Raw genomic sequence first — 14,546 nt, forward strand, 5'->3', positions numbered from 1 at the left:
ATTATGTCATGTGGTCAAACAGTTAACTCAAACTTATAATTCAAACTCTTATAAAGGTGCAGAAGCAGACTCTGATCTCATAAAACACTGAAATCCTGCTCCAACATAGCAATGCAAGACCACACAACTTCTCTATGCAATTACAAAACCTGAGTGGACTGTTCTTCCCCAGCTTGCTCGCTTAGATTTCTATATCTTAGGAAGCCTCTAAGATAAAATTTGTCGAAAGAGGTTAGGGAGTGATCATGTGGTTATTAATGATGTGAGACAAGAAGGGCATATGTGTACGTGTACGTGTCTGTCGCTGGCACAAGGTTACCTGAATGTAATGCAGACTATGTGGTAGGATGAAGAGTGTAACAGATACATCTCACCATCCTCTGAGTATGTAAAAACAATTCTAAATAATACATCACTACAAATAAAGATACTGTATAGCAAAATGTGCAACACTTACGATTTTGTATGTTGTAATTTAACTGACGGTACATTTACTGTATTTACTTGCTTACTGTTAATGTCCCTATCTTCTATATAAACATCTACACGTGGAAGTGTGTGTGTCTGTCCGGCCCGGATGTGAGGGTTGTAGACGGGGTAAGTGCTCCACCTTTGAGGAAACAGAAAACTCGCTCAGCCGCTAATAACACAAGCGATGCAAGGACATTGGCAAAACGAATCCTCCTAGGAGAGAGATGACCAGAGTAGTTCCTTTCAATTACCTGATAACTGTACATTTATATTTTTTTTCTGACAATTTCAATAGTTTCTAGGACCCTGGGCTTTTTACAGCATGGGCTTACACAGCTAGTTTAAAATAAAGAATGATTGGTCGAGTAAAATGGTAATGTAAGTGGTTGTGCATTGAGGTCGGCCAAGATTTGTGTTGTAATATAAAGACATTACAGGTTTACAGGGTATTTACTGTCCCGTGTACTTGCGAGGGCTAATTACTATGTAACACATCGCCACTAGTGATTAGCGAAGTGAACAAATTTCGATTTGCATACAGTTTTGCCTTACTGACACTAAAAATCATTTTGTAGGTGATTTTGCAATTGTAAAATGCAAAACTCAACAGTTTTGGGGTGTTTTAAAGGTTTTTGTTTTGCTTGCTCCTTAGAGCATTGTTCACACTTCTGTGTCTACTTGTGCTTCTTTCTATAGCTGCATAAAAGTATGAAGTTCATTCATACCCCACAGGAAAAACCAGCCGTACTTATGTCTCCTGTTCACATAACTGTGGAGGTGTGCAGTATATTTTTTAAAAATGCGACACTCCATACCACAAGCACATCACTGTATCCTCTCCACACTAAAATCTCACTATACCCCCCAGTCATTAAATAGCAACAGTCACTATCCTAGTTGAGGATATACACACCTCTTTAAATAAATAACAGGCAGATGCATCTGGAATGAATTCAGGAAAGCACTGCCTGAAAGATGCTAAACACATTTCTTTTCGTACAATGGCATGAATTTTACTGGAAACTAAATGAAATTTTTTTTGCGAAGCAAAACACTGAGTTTCACTGCAAATTCAATTCCGTGTGAAGCATTTTGCTCCTCACTAGTCGCCACTCTCTGGTGCATTGATTAGTGAGTATAACTACCTTACCTGAAACATCTCAAAATATATTTGTCATGAATGCATACAGCATAAATTACAGCTGTGTAAGGAGGGGAAAGATCAGAATACAAGAAGATAATTTAGGCAAAGGAAAAGAGACCAATCAGTCCAACAGGCTTGTCTGCTTAACTAATTATCACAAATTCTCATCCAGATGTTTTTTAAAAAGTTGTGAAAGTACATTAAAGGTAGGTACATTTTGACATTTTTTGTACTTTAAGATGTGAGGTTAAAATGCAGCAGCAGAACTTTGTTAATAGTCTGAACATGACAAAAATGCATCTATAAATTTCATATACACGACCCACCAAACATATTGATTGGAGTTCTGTTGCAATCTTGGGTCCATCGTTAATTTCTCAGTCACTGAAGCATAAAAGAAACAAATACTGTATCACCATGTTTCATACCCTGAGAAATCATATTAAATGAAAGCCCTTTTGAGTAATGACCTCATCTCTGTAGAGTCCATTCTACAAGTCATTAACCTTTTATTCAAAGCCGGCATGATAAGAGTCAAACGTAAATTATGCTCCTACTTACCAAAAAATTCTATACAAGTATTGCATCTCCATAAAAGTTCTTAGCTTCATAATGTCACAACTAAGGCATTACTCAAGCGTGAGTTCTGTTTTTTAATCTATGAAGCATAAACCGATATGTAATAAAAGATTGTATTGTAAGCTTTGGAGGGGTGTGTCTCAATTCTGTGTACCTTCGTTACCTCAGTGCTTCTTAATAACACTGCAAACGAGAAAATGTCTCCGAACCCTGAATTGTCTTAATTTATGCTGGCATAATGGTGTTGTTTTTCTATGTGGTGAATAGGCTGCCCATATGTCAATGTCCACATTAGTACTTAGAGTGTTTATTCCATCTTCTTTTTTTCCGGAGACCACAAGGATGGCCTCATTCTCTCTGACATGATATAAATCGAGCCATGAAAGGACATTTAGTATCTTTTCATGTGTCCCTTAGAATACATTGCGCTCTGTCTATAAAGCTCAGTAAAAGGTTAACTTGGCTGTAATTTCGAAAAGATCCTTCTCTTGGCAGCACCTTTTCTTTTTTTTTTTTTTTTGTCCTAAACAGGATCTTCACATAACGTGGAGGAAATCTGATTTGCATTAAGTAGGAAAGGCATCCAGACTTAAAAGCAAATTCCTACATTTATTTGGTCAACCAGAACAATGTACAAAAATGAACTTTTTTATTGAAGACATTATTGACATTCTCCTCCTCATAATAAGCGTTTAGTGAATTCTTGTAAAATAACTTGATACACATATTACAGGAATGGATAGATTATAAATTACAATAAAGACCAGAAACTGACTTAGCAGATTTTGGAAATTTGCATTTCGGTCCTTTATTTTCCTGTAAAAGGGTTAAACTGTCATATGACTGATCGGAAACCATCACAAATAACTTGTCCATGATACAAGTGTTCACCAGTTGTCATTTTCTGTCCATGTTTGCTGGTGCGGGTGTAGTAAGACAATGGCAGAGTGGTGTGGTACGAGGGACATTCAAAAAGTTTCTGCACTTTTTTTTTTTAACTCTTCAAAAACAAATTACATCACTTTTCTACATAGTCACTTTCCTTTGTGATGTAATTTTCCCAGTGTTGTAGCAACTCTTTAATGCCCAGTTACTACTCCTCCCGCCTTCACCGTTTCCAACAAAAAGATAAAAGTGCGGAAACTTTTTGAACGTCCTTTGTAGTTAAATCAATAAACTGTAACGCAAAAGTTGTCAAACTTGGGAAACAACTGTTTCACGAGCTTATGAATAGTAAACCTGTTTGGACAAAAATATTAGCTTAGACATGCATATGTAGTGCTTCCTTTAATGTTATGAATGCTTAACTTGATCTGCAAAGAGTGTTTATGGAAGTAATCTCTGACAATTAAATTCCCATCTGTCTTAAGATAGCTGATACTGGTCTACCACTAAACCTGTTTAATCTAGTTGAGGAGTATTGGGGAGCCAGTTAATTAAAGGGTCCACTCAAGCACACCCTCATATGTTTGGAAGCCACCAAGTAATCTCAGACACATCTTTGGGGTGTTCAAGTTCAAACTCAAATGTGCAAACTATTGACAGAAAGACAACACCAACGAGAAAAAAGATAACAGATAATGAATACACATCAAACATTGAATGTAACACAAACACATTATTTAAAAGAGTGTTACAACTATTATATACTGTTACAACTGTATTGGAAAAGAAGCCTGAAAATTGATTTGTTATCACTGTTGGACGATTACAGCTTTCAGAATTTAGCAGGAAGTATAGAGGCCCGTGTTTTCAATGAGTTTGCCACACCTGCGCACTCAGGACATGATCGGTTTCTTGCACTGTTCTGGCTTGATTTTGTTCTACTCATCTACAGGTTCTTCTGCAACTTGGTAACTGTAGCAGGTTTCTTTGCCATAATCTTCTCACCAATTATCTTCCAGAGATTCTCAATTGGGTTTAGATCAAGACTTCTAAGAATTGTTTCACCTGTTTTGCAGTGTGGCGAGAGACATTGTCATGCATAAAAATGGCTGGCTGATTGGATGATGCTCACAGGGATGGAATCACATGTAGGTGAAGGAGGTTTTGATATACATTAGCATTCACCTTGCAATGTAGTTGTATGAGATGTGTGACTCCTGGTGCAGAAAACACCCCCCTCACCATGATGCTTCCTCTTCTAAATTTTACTGACTTCTTCACGCACTTTGGAGTCAGTGTTTCCCCAATTAAATGCTGAATAATAAATGTTTCCCATCTGAACCAATTAAATTAAACTTGCTTTCATCACTGAAATGAATTTTGGACCAGTTCTGCTCAGTCCGCACAACATGGTCCTCAGCAAAGGCCAGTCTAGCTTTTTTATTTTTCTTGCTGATGGGAGGCTTGGTCACTGTGGACTGGCCCTTCAATCCCAATTCTCTGTTTGTCAAGACATATTCTTGCCCTTTTCAGTACTGAATTGGTGAGCAATTCCAGCGGCAGTGTTGAACTGATCCTCCACTGAGTCTCCATATCATCCTGTTATCTCGTGCACTCAGCTTACATGGATTACCAACTTTTTTTTGGGACTTGAATGACTGTGTTTCTTTATACAACTTTAATGTTTGAGAATTAACTGACCAACTTCTCTTCCAATGGCTGAGAGGGTCATCCCATCAGCCTTCATCTGAACAACCTGACGTCGCAGCGTCTCAGTTACCCTAGAGCGGCTCACCATCTTGCTAATTACCATGCCAACAAAGGTTGACTAATCAGTTGGTGTTGCCTGGTATTTCGAGGCTTTGCCAAATTAGAACCAGCTTTTAAATAGTACAACTGGTTTTCTAATTTTGATCATTATATATAAAACATGTAAACAATAGCGTATAATCACAAGAAACAATGATACAACTGGAAGAAAGCCACACAAATACAGGAAAAACATGGAAATTACTCATAGATGGGATTCAAAGGCTGTGAGGCAACAATACTAGCCAGAATGCCATGGAGAAAACCCATTATCAGAATTATTATAGTAAATGTTTAATTTGGAAAGACGCTCAGATGCTGAAGTAGACTTGTTGTGATGGATGGAGAGCAGACATTTAGTGATAGAACATGTAGGCTACAGATTTGAAGGCCACAGCTCTTAGGAAATGGCTGCAGCTTGACACACTCTTTTATTCCAAGTCCTACATGACAGCTACATATGTTTTACTAGCTGTTTTCTTAAAGTTTTCCATGTGTTTATATAAGATACTCTAAAGAAGCCATCTATTGATCTACACCTGACTTTGAGGTACTTCTAGAAAGGTAACAGCACTAAGTAACAAATGAGATAAGCTTGTTTGTTTAGTGGATGGCAGAGTTGTCTCAATACCTCGACACAATTTAGACATTAGTTTTAAAAGCCTTCAAATTCTTCACTTCAACTATACATTGATCCAATGACCCAACATCCATCCTGCTGTCTGACCTTTACATACAAAGCACCGCTGGGATTGGGAGCTACTGCTGGTGTGCAGAACTCTTTAAGTTGTCATAGAAGGATCTAATAGCATGGCCGTGTAAGTTCAATAGAGCAAATCATATTTATAATTAGTCATTCATTTATTTTCCTAAGTCTTTTCTTTTGATTGTTTTGAGCTTGAGGCATTTTAGGCAATAACAGATGCAAAAAATGAACTTACCTAGTGCAGAAGGCCAATCTTTTGCAGACATTGCTACACAGTCTCATTTCAGGCCAGATGAACTCTGATTCTCAACTTAACCTAAACTGTTTGGGGTTTTTAAAGCAAAGTGTTCTGGAGCAAACACGAGGAGGCAAAGGCAAAGCATATAAATGCCACACAGGCAGTGAGCAGTGCTATCAGAAAATGATTTAACAATTCTTACTTCATGTGGAAAGGGACATAGAGCAGGGTGGGCAACAGCTCATTTACTTTCACAGCTTAATAGGAATTATTAGCAGTTCATTGCACTTACCACCTAAACCAATGGCAGTGTTTGTGATCCCCTAGAGTATTAAATAAAAATTATACAGAAAACATTCTGCAGAACAGGCAAGAAGCTTAAAATACTCTCATTTCCCATGAAAACTGGCACCTTTAAACAAAACACTTTAAGAATTTCTGTCTAATGCTAATCTCATTTCTTCATTTTAATTCCTGGAGCCGTACCTCCAATGAAACTGCTTAGCCTTTAACTGCAGGGCTGTTTATTGACACACACACTGTAAATGTCAAACATCTGAACAATTGAAGGCATTTAAGCGTCACCTAAATTTAAAAAGGCACACCCGTGTGTGTCATGCAGAATGTTGACTAAATTGCTGCACATAAATCCACCACCGGCAAACACTTCCACCTCCTCCAGTTTAACTGCTGCAGTTCACGTGATACAATCTGCATGTTTACTGTGACCATAAATATCTTTGGCTTGAGCACAATTACTTGTTAAATTATATCGTTTGGGGCCTTCATTTGTTTCCTTTAAGAGTCTGTCCAATGTGACATGTTGCTAAGGTTTCAAAATACAGAGGAATGTTTTGTTTTTGCTCCTGTAAGCCCCCCATGTTGTGGAAATGTGGCAAATAAACCATTTTTTATTGTCTAACCTTTTCTTTTGATCAGTACTCAGTTTCATCTAGTGTAAGCCTGTTTAAAAAAATAATAACAAATAAATGAAAAGAGTAGACTTAAATGGGCAGCTTAACACTATTCTGAGGCCTGTAAAGTGTCGGGATTCTTCATGTGGACAGCCAGGTTATTAATTATTTTCTGCAAATAATACTGTAAGATGACCAAAGTATGATTTGGGAACCAGCTTTTTGTCAAAGTATACTGTTATAAAAAAAGTACTTGCCTCATTCCTGGTTTCCTCTATTGTTTTTTACTTTTAAAAATGAAAGCTTCAGCTGAAATCGAAGCCATAAGTGCTATATGTAAAGCTATGTGTCCCTGACTGACTCACTGACTGGCAAGAAATTCTTGGCTATTTCCAGACAACCAAAGGAAGAATAGTTTTCACAAATGCATCAATCTCATGGCTCAGAGATGAAGAAAAATCCAACCTCACCATTAAGTTAATTATAGAAAAAAAATTAGAAAAAACTGTGACAATGTTAAAGAAAAATTTGAAAGCACCACTTTTCATAGCAACCTAAGGCAGATGCCGAATAGCGCAGTGGTGTGTCTGACTGCCGGTCAGTAGCTATGATGTTCAAGTCTTGTTATTTCATCTTATGTTTTGTGTACAAAAACCTACGCAGAAGAATAATTATCAATGCTGCAATATCAAATATCATACATCCATCCATCCATTTTCCAACCCGCTGAATCCGAACACAGGGTCACGGGGGTCTGCTGGAGCCAATCCCAGCCAACACAGGGCACAAGGCAGGAAACAATCCCGGACAGGGTGCCAACCCATCGCAGAAATATCATACATTAATTGTTTATTCCTTCACCTTATGCAGCTCATTCTTTACAAAGAATTAAAACTTTTTGAAATTAGTCCTAATTATTATCAATATCTCCTTTGACAAAAAGGCATTGAACCTTGTATAGTTCATTAGAATATTTTACTTTTTATGGAAATTTTATTTTCTACACTAAAAAAATCAGACAATACTGAAAACTAACATTTTACACCTTCCACAATAGCTTATGCATTTGTTATGTGTTAAGATGTGCACTTATTTCATTGTCTGGCAGCATACTAATATCTTTTGATTTTCGTTTGAATTTTCCATCACCATCTTCTGTATTGGGCAGCACGGTGGCGCAGTGGGTAGCGCTGCTGCCTCGCAGTTGGGACACCTGGGGACCTGGGTTCGCTTCCCGGGTCCTCCCTGCGTGGAGTTTGCATGTTCTCCCCGTGTCTGCGTGGGTTTCCTCCAGGCGCTCCGGTTTCCTCCCACAGTCCAAAGACATGCAGGTTAGGTGGATTGGCGATTCTAAATTGACCCTAGTGTGTGCTTGGTGTGTGGGTGTGTTTGTGTGTGTCCTGCGGTGGGTTGGCACCCTGCCTGGGATTGGTTCCTGCCTTGTGCCCTGTGTTGGCTGGGCTTGGCTCCAGCAGACCCCTGTGACCCTGTGTTCGGATTCAGCGAGTTGGAAAATGGATGGTAGGATGGATCTTCTGTATTCTTTAATTTGAACTGATTACTTTATGTTATATGGGTTGGAGACGGTGGCACTGACCAGAAAGCAGGAGACAGAGCTGGAGGTAGCAGAGTTAAAGATGCTAAGATTTGCATTGGGTGTGACGAGGATGGATAGGATTAGAAATGAGTACATTAGAGGGTCAGCTCAAGTTGGACGGTTGGGAGACAAAGTCAGAGAGGCGAGATTGCATTGGTTTGGACATGTGCAGAGGGGAGATGCTGGGTATATTGGGAGAAGGATGCTAAGGATAGAGCTGCCAGGGAAGAGGAAAAGAGGAAGGCCTAAGCAAAGGTTTATGGATGTGGTGAGAGAGAACATGCAAGTAATGGCTGTAACAGAAAAAGATGCAGAGGACAGAAAGATATGGAAGAAGATGATACACTGTGGCAATCTCTAACGGGAGCAGCTGAAAGAAGAAGACGACTGCCAATGTTGCTTAACTGTCACTATCTCTATCAATCCTGCAGTGTTCATTATTAGTTCACCCATCTGCACAATAATAATAATAATAATTAATAATTCATTACATTTATATAATTTTAGTCCAGAGTTTAAAATCACTCCAGTTCATTAGTACACCATTTAGTCATGTCATTTTATAACCAGGGTCATGGTAGGGACTGGAGCCTATCCCAGCTGGCAATGGGCACAAGGCAGGAACATACCCCAGACAGGGCGGCAGTCCATCTCAGGGTGAACACGCACATGATGTGAGGGCCAGTTTAACAACAGTTAACAATGCCAATTCACCTAACCTGCATGTTTTTGGACAGTGGGAGGAAGCCCACACAGACACAGAGAGAACATGCAAAGCACTTGTAGGGAGGACCTGGGATGCAAACCTGTGTCTCCTTACTGCGAGGCAGCAGCAGCACCACCACTGTGCCACCTCGCTGCCCTACACCATTAATAATCTTAAGAATTTCACTGTTCCTGTGTGTATTAACATGATAGCTGAAGAGAAAAAAATGAACTGGCACAAAGAATGCAAACTTTAAATATTAGTAATATTAGATAAAGAACACCTGAGTGAACAAGTAACACATTCTTTTACTTACTGTATGTCTTTTATTAGATAAACAATTGACACTATGTGAATAAAGAATCTACCCTGTTTACTTCTGATTTGTGCACTGCAGTGACTGCAACTGAACACCTCCTGTAATTCAATTTCAGTCCTCCATTTTATTATGTGGAGGTCTTTTTAATATAACATTCAAGTTTTAATCTAACTTTTGTCTTTTGATCTAACACAATTACATCGCATGGGGTTAAATAAAACCTGTATGTGTGCTTGTACTTCAGATTTGCTCTTCTGATTTTCCTATTTCCTAGCTAGTATTTCACAAGCCATTTTTGCACCCGTTGGTATTGTCAGAGAACTGTGAAACTGAAGTATTTTGTACTGGGTTAGTATAGTGGTTAGATGGGGTTTCCTCAAAGCTACAGGAACTAGAGTTTCATTGTCATGTTGGTCATTTACTGAATTTTCTCTGGAAATTCAATATGTGTATGCTTGGTTAACTTAACTAAATTCTCCTGGTATGCCTGAGTGAATGAATTTGTATGTGAGTGTGACCTGCAAACAAAAGGCATCCCCTTCATCGCAATTATTTTCTTGAAACCCATGCTGCCATTGAAGACCCTGGTCTCCTCTAACCTGATAATAAAAAACCTGTATTACATGACAGATGGGATTGTTTGAAAGATTAGATTCCACATACCCAAAAATAAAACCCTTTCTACTTAGGTTAATTCCATTAAAGGTCCTGAGCAAAATAACATAACATTCTTGATTATGCCAATTCAGGGCCATTTGGTGCCTTAGCCTATCATGGCAGGATTGGATGCAAGACAAAGAAATAGTCATGGAAAGGGCAGGAGTCCACTGCAGGACACACCCCTGGTTACATACACACTCACACAGGGCTAGGTTGGAGTCCTTTGCTATTCAACCCAACACACGTCTTTCAGGATATGGAAGGAAAACCAATGTAGATGTTGGGAGAATGTTCAGATTCTACAAAGACCAGGGGCCTCATGTATAAATGGTGTGTACGCACAAAAATGTTGCATAAGAACATTTCCACATTCAAATTGCAATGTCCATCCATCTATCCATCCATCCATCCATCCTCTTCAGCTTATCCGAGGTCGGGTCGCAGGGGCAGCAGCTTGAGCAGAGATGCCCAGACTTCCCTCTCCCCAGCCACTTCTTCTAGCTCTCCTGGGGGAATCCCAAGGCGTTCCCAGGCCAGCTGGGAGACATAGTCCCTCCAGCGTGTCCTGGGTCTTCCCCGGGGCCTCCTCCCGGTTGGACGTGCCCGGAACACCTCACCAGGGAGGCGTCCAGGAGGCATCCTGATCAGATGCCCGAGCCACCTCATCTGACTCCTCTCGATGCGGAGGAGCAGCGGCTCTACTCTGAGCCCCTCCCGGATGATTGAGCTTCTCACCCTATCTTTAAGGGAGAGCCCAGACACCCTGCGGAGAAAACTCATTTCAGACGCTTATATTCGCGATCTTGTTCTTTCGGTCACTACCCATAGCTCATGACCATAGGTGAGGGTAGGAACATAGATCGACTGGTAAATTCAGAGCTTTGCCTTATGGCTCAGCTCCTTTTTCACCACGACAGACCGATGCAGCGCCCGCCTGTCGATCTCCCGCTCCATTCTTCCCTCACTCGTGAACAAGACCCCGAGATATTTGAACTCCTCCACTTGGGGCAGAAATCGCAATTTATAAAACCTAAAGTTGGCGTAAAGCCACGCACATTTCCATGGTAGCTCATACACTGTCGTACGCAAGTTCTGCGCTCGGTTTTGCAGACTGGCGGCACCCAGCGTCAAAGCAGTGCTACTGTTCCAGTGTGGTTACCCTTTCTTTTTTAGATCCACATCCCTGACACGGCTTTATAAATACACTGAAATTAACCGCATATTGTTTATTAGTTCAATGCATCTGATTGTAATTAACCTGTAACAGTATAATGGTCCACAGAATGGTCAAACTATTCCAAATACCATAACTACTTTAGCATTGTTACTCTCACTGCACCTTCTTCTTCTTTCAGCTGTTCCTATTAGGTGTTGCCACATCGGATCATCTTTTTCCATATTACTCTCACTGCACCACTCGGAATATTTATATCACTGTATCTTAGTGTGAATCACTGCTGTACAGCAGCTGATCAGAAAGAGAATTATTGGTATACAGCATCAAACACACGCTGCCTCAGCCATGCTGCCTATGTGAACTGCTGTCATACAACAAATGTTTCAGAACCTTTCCTGTACGGACCTCGCAGTTCAGAAACAGTTTCATCCCAAGAACTCTAAACATACTCAATCAGTCCATCAAGTGCTCCTTGTAGAACTGTTTGTACTTATAAGTACAATTACCTCACTGTAAACTTGCGATACAGTTATAATATTGTACAACCTGAGCCACTTTATAAAGTGTGTATTTACATATGATGATGATATCATTTTTAAGATGAAATGCAGCAAAATATGTTTATTATATTATACAGATAAAACTTTAACTTTAACTACACGGTGCCGCAGCGCTAGCGAGCCACTGGCGCTCCATTCACGGATTGTTCCTGCCTCGTGCTGTATTCTTGCTGGTGCTGACGTGACACTGGAAGGATAGATGAATAGAATAATTAAAAACGTACTATGAAGATATTTCGATGTTCCTTAAAAGTTTTGAGGAATCGGTGTTCTAAGCTTACAGATGGCTTAATGTCTGTTACAGTGCTGATTGTGTGGCGATTAGGTATTTGGAAAAAGAAAAATAAGGACAGGAATTGGAGGTTAGTATATTTGAAAGAGACAGTACTGCTACAATAAAGTATTTCATCGAAGGTCACGCATGGTGCAGCATCTTGCATGAGACATCAACAATCACTGCGCCACCGTGTTCCCATGTTTAATAACATGCTTTAACTCCTATCATCATGAAAGTTATATCACGTATACATCTCAGTATTTTAATTATTCAGAGAGCTGTAATATTACGAATGTAATGGATTCTATATCCTGTCAGAGGAAGAGAAAGCCCAGAAGCACGTAGTGATTCACACACATAGAGAACATAGAAGATCAAATACAAAACAAAGCTTTTAACATGCTACTTTAGTTGCAATGGGATTGAGAAACTATTAAATTAATGATTTTAAGATGAAGTTTATGATGTTCTACTTTAATGACAAAGTAAACTATGTGATTAAAGTGGAAATTTAGAAATTAAAGTTTCGTGCTCTTTTCACACCGTGTGCCTTTTTTTTTTCTCTGTACCCTAATACGCTTTCATGTGACACTCAGACGGTGGGATACGACTCGCCTTTTCACGGCGACTTTGATATGTGACAACTTCTTTTTTATTTTGGGCACTGTGTGACTTTGTGAACTTGAGCTTTCGAGTTTCTCCAACACGCTATGTCACTCGATCGACTTCCTTTTGTTGATTTGCATATTCAAAGAGGCGTAATTCTGGGAGAAGTTGGGGCGGGACAGCAGGTGCGTGCATGTACATTACTTTTCACGCTGAATGGGATTTCATGGAGCGGAAGAACGTGGAAGTTGACATTCGCACAGATTTAGGCATCTGGATTTTTATGTGCGTAAGCACATTTCCGCTTTTGTGCTTACGTCATGTTATAGTGTGAATTCTACGCACGGCGTTATGCATGAGGCCCCAGGACTTGGCATGGGATTCAAACCCAGGATGCTCTGCTTTAACTCTGTATAAGTAGTTTGTTATTTCTTTTTTTATTCTGAGAACACCTGTTTTATTTGCCCCATCCCAAAGAATTAACTTGTGAGTATACACTGGTTCAAAATGAGGAAATGTGAGTATGCCCTGCACTGAAGATTTGCCCTGTTCAGAGCTGGCACATGAAAAAAAATGAAGTGTTGTATTTTTGAATGGGCATATAAGTCGGGGTCTGATTTTATGATCGATTTTTCGGGTTTCAAGACCTGACTTATACGTGAGTATATACAGTATACTTCACAGAGTATAACACATTGTGATGTGATGGGCTATGCAGAAAATTGCTGTGCTGCATACCAAGCAACAAAATGGAGGTGCCCAGGAAAATCACTTGCAAAATGACCCTGTCCTCATAAAAACAAGATCATACAATAGCAACACAAAGAAGTCATCAAAAAAAATGCTAGAAATCATCAACAACAGTAATTGCAATCCAAAAAATTAAACAAAGCAAAACAATACTGAGTTTAACAGGCTTCTAAGACATATGGATTCTATCACATCTGGCGACTCTAAACTGAACTGGTGTGCATATGGATGTGTGGATGAGTAGAATGGATGGGATAATGGGACATCTTAGCTATTAGCTAAACAAACGGACTTGATGGCTTGAATGGTCTCCTCTCATTTGGCAAATTTCTAATGTTCTTCTGTTTTAATGTTGTAATGGACTGCTGCTCCATATGCCTTCAACACAATCATCCCTCCAATGCTAGTTGTAAAACTGACCTGGTTGGGCCCAAACACCACCCTCTGCAATTGGATCCTGGCTTCTTGACAGTGAGGCCCCAGTCAGTTCGGATGGGCTGCAGCAATTCCAGCATCATCACACTGAGCACTGGGAGCACTGCAGGGCTGTGTTCTTAGTCCACTGCTCTTCACCCTGCTGATTCATGACTGCACAGCTACGCACAACACCAACCACATCATCGAGTTTGCAGATGATATGACGGTGCTGGGACTGATAAGAAGGAATGATGGAACAGCATACAGAGATGAGGTGGAGCAGCTGTCTGCATGGTGTGAAGACAACAATCTGTCTCTCAATGTTGACAAGACAAAAGAGATAATCGTGGACTTCAGAAAATCACATCCTGCCCACATCCCACTCAACATCAACGATTTAGATGTGGAGACTGTTAGGAGTATCAAGTTCCTCTGTGTGCACATAACTGAGGAACTTACGTGGACACATAACACCTCATCACTAATCGAGAAAGCCCAGCAGAGACTACACTTCCTGAGGCGGCTGAAGCGAGCAAGTCTTCTGACCAGCTGCATCACTGTCTGGTATGGCAACTGCAACATATTCGACCTCAAGCGCCTGGAGAGGATAGTGAAGACACTAGAGAACATTGTTGGGGTGCCTCTCTCTTCACTACAGGGCATATTTTACAAATGCAGTGTCCGCAAGGCCAGCAGCATTGTGCAGGACCCCTTACACCCCTCACATGGAC

At 40.1% G+C, this 14,546-nt stretch overlaps 1 protein-coding gene across 2 annotated transcripts in view; it reads left to right on the forward strand.

The window, feature by feature from the left end:
* The window catches only part of si:dkeyp-110a12.4 (pancreatic secretory granule membrane major glycoprotein GP2), a 55,842-nt gene that overhangs the window by 6,876 nt on the left and 34,420 nt on the right, over positions 1 to 14,546 (forward strand). The window lies entirely within an intron of this gene.

Source organism: Erpetoichthys calabaricus, chromosome 3, assembly GCF_900747795.2.
Source record: "Erpetoichthys calabaricus chromosome 3, fErpCal1.3, whole genome shotgun sequence".
NCBI classification, from domain to species: domain Eukaryota; kingdom Metazoa; phylum Chordata; class Cladistia; order Polypteriformes; family Polypteridae; genus Erpetoichthys; species Erpetoichthys calabaricus.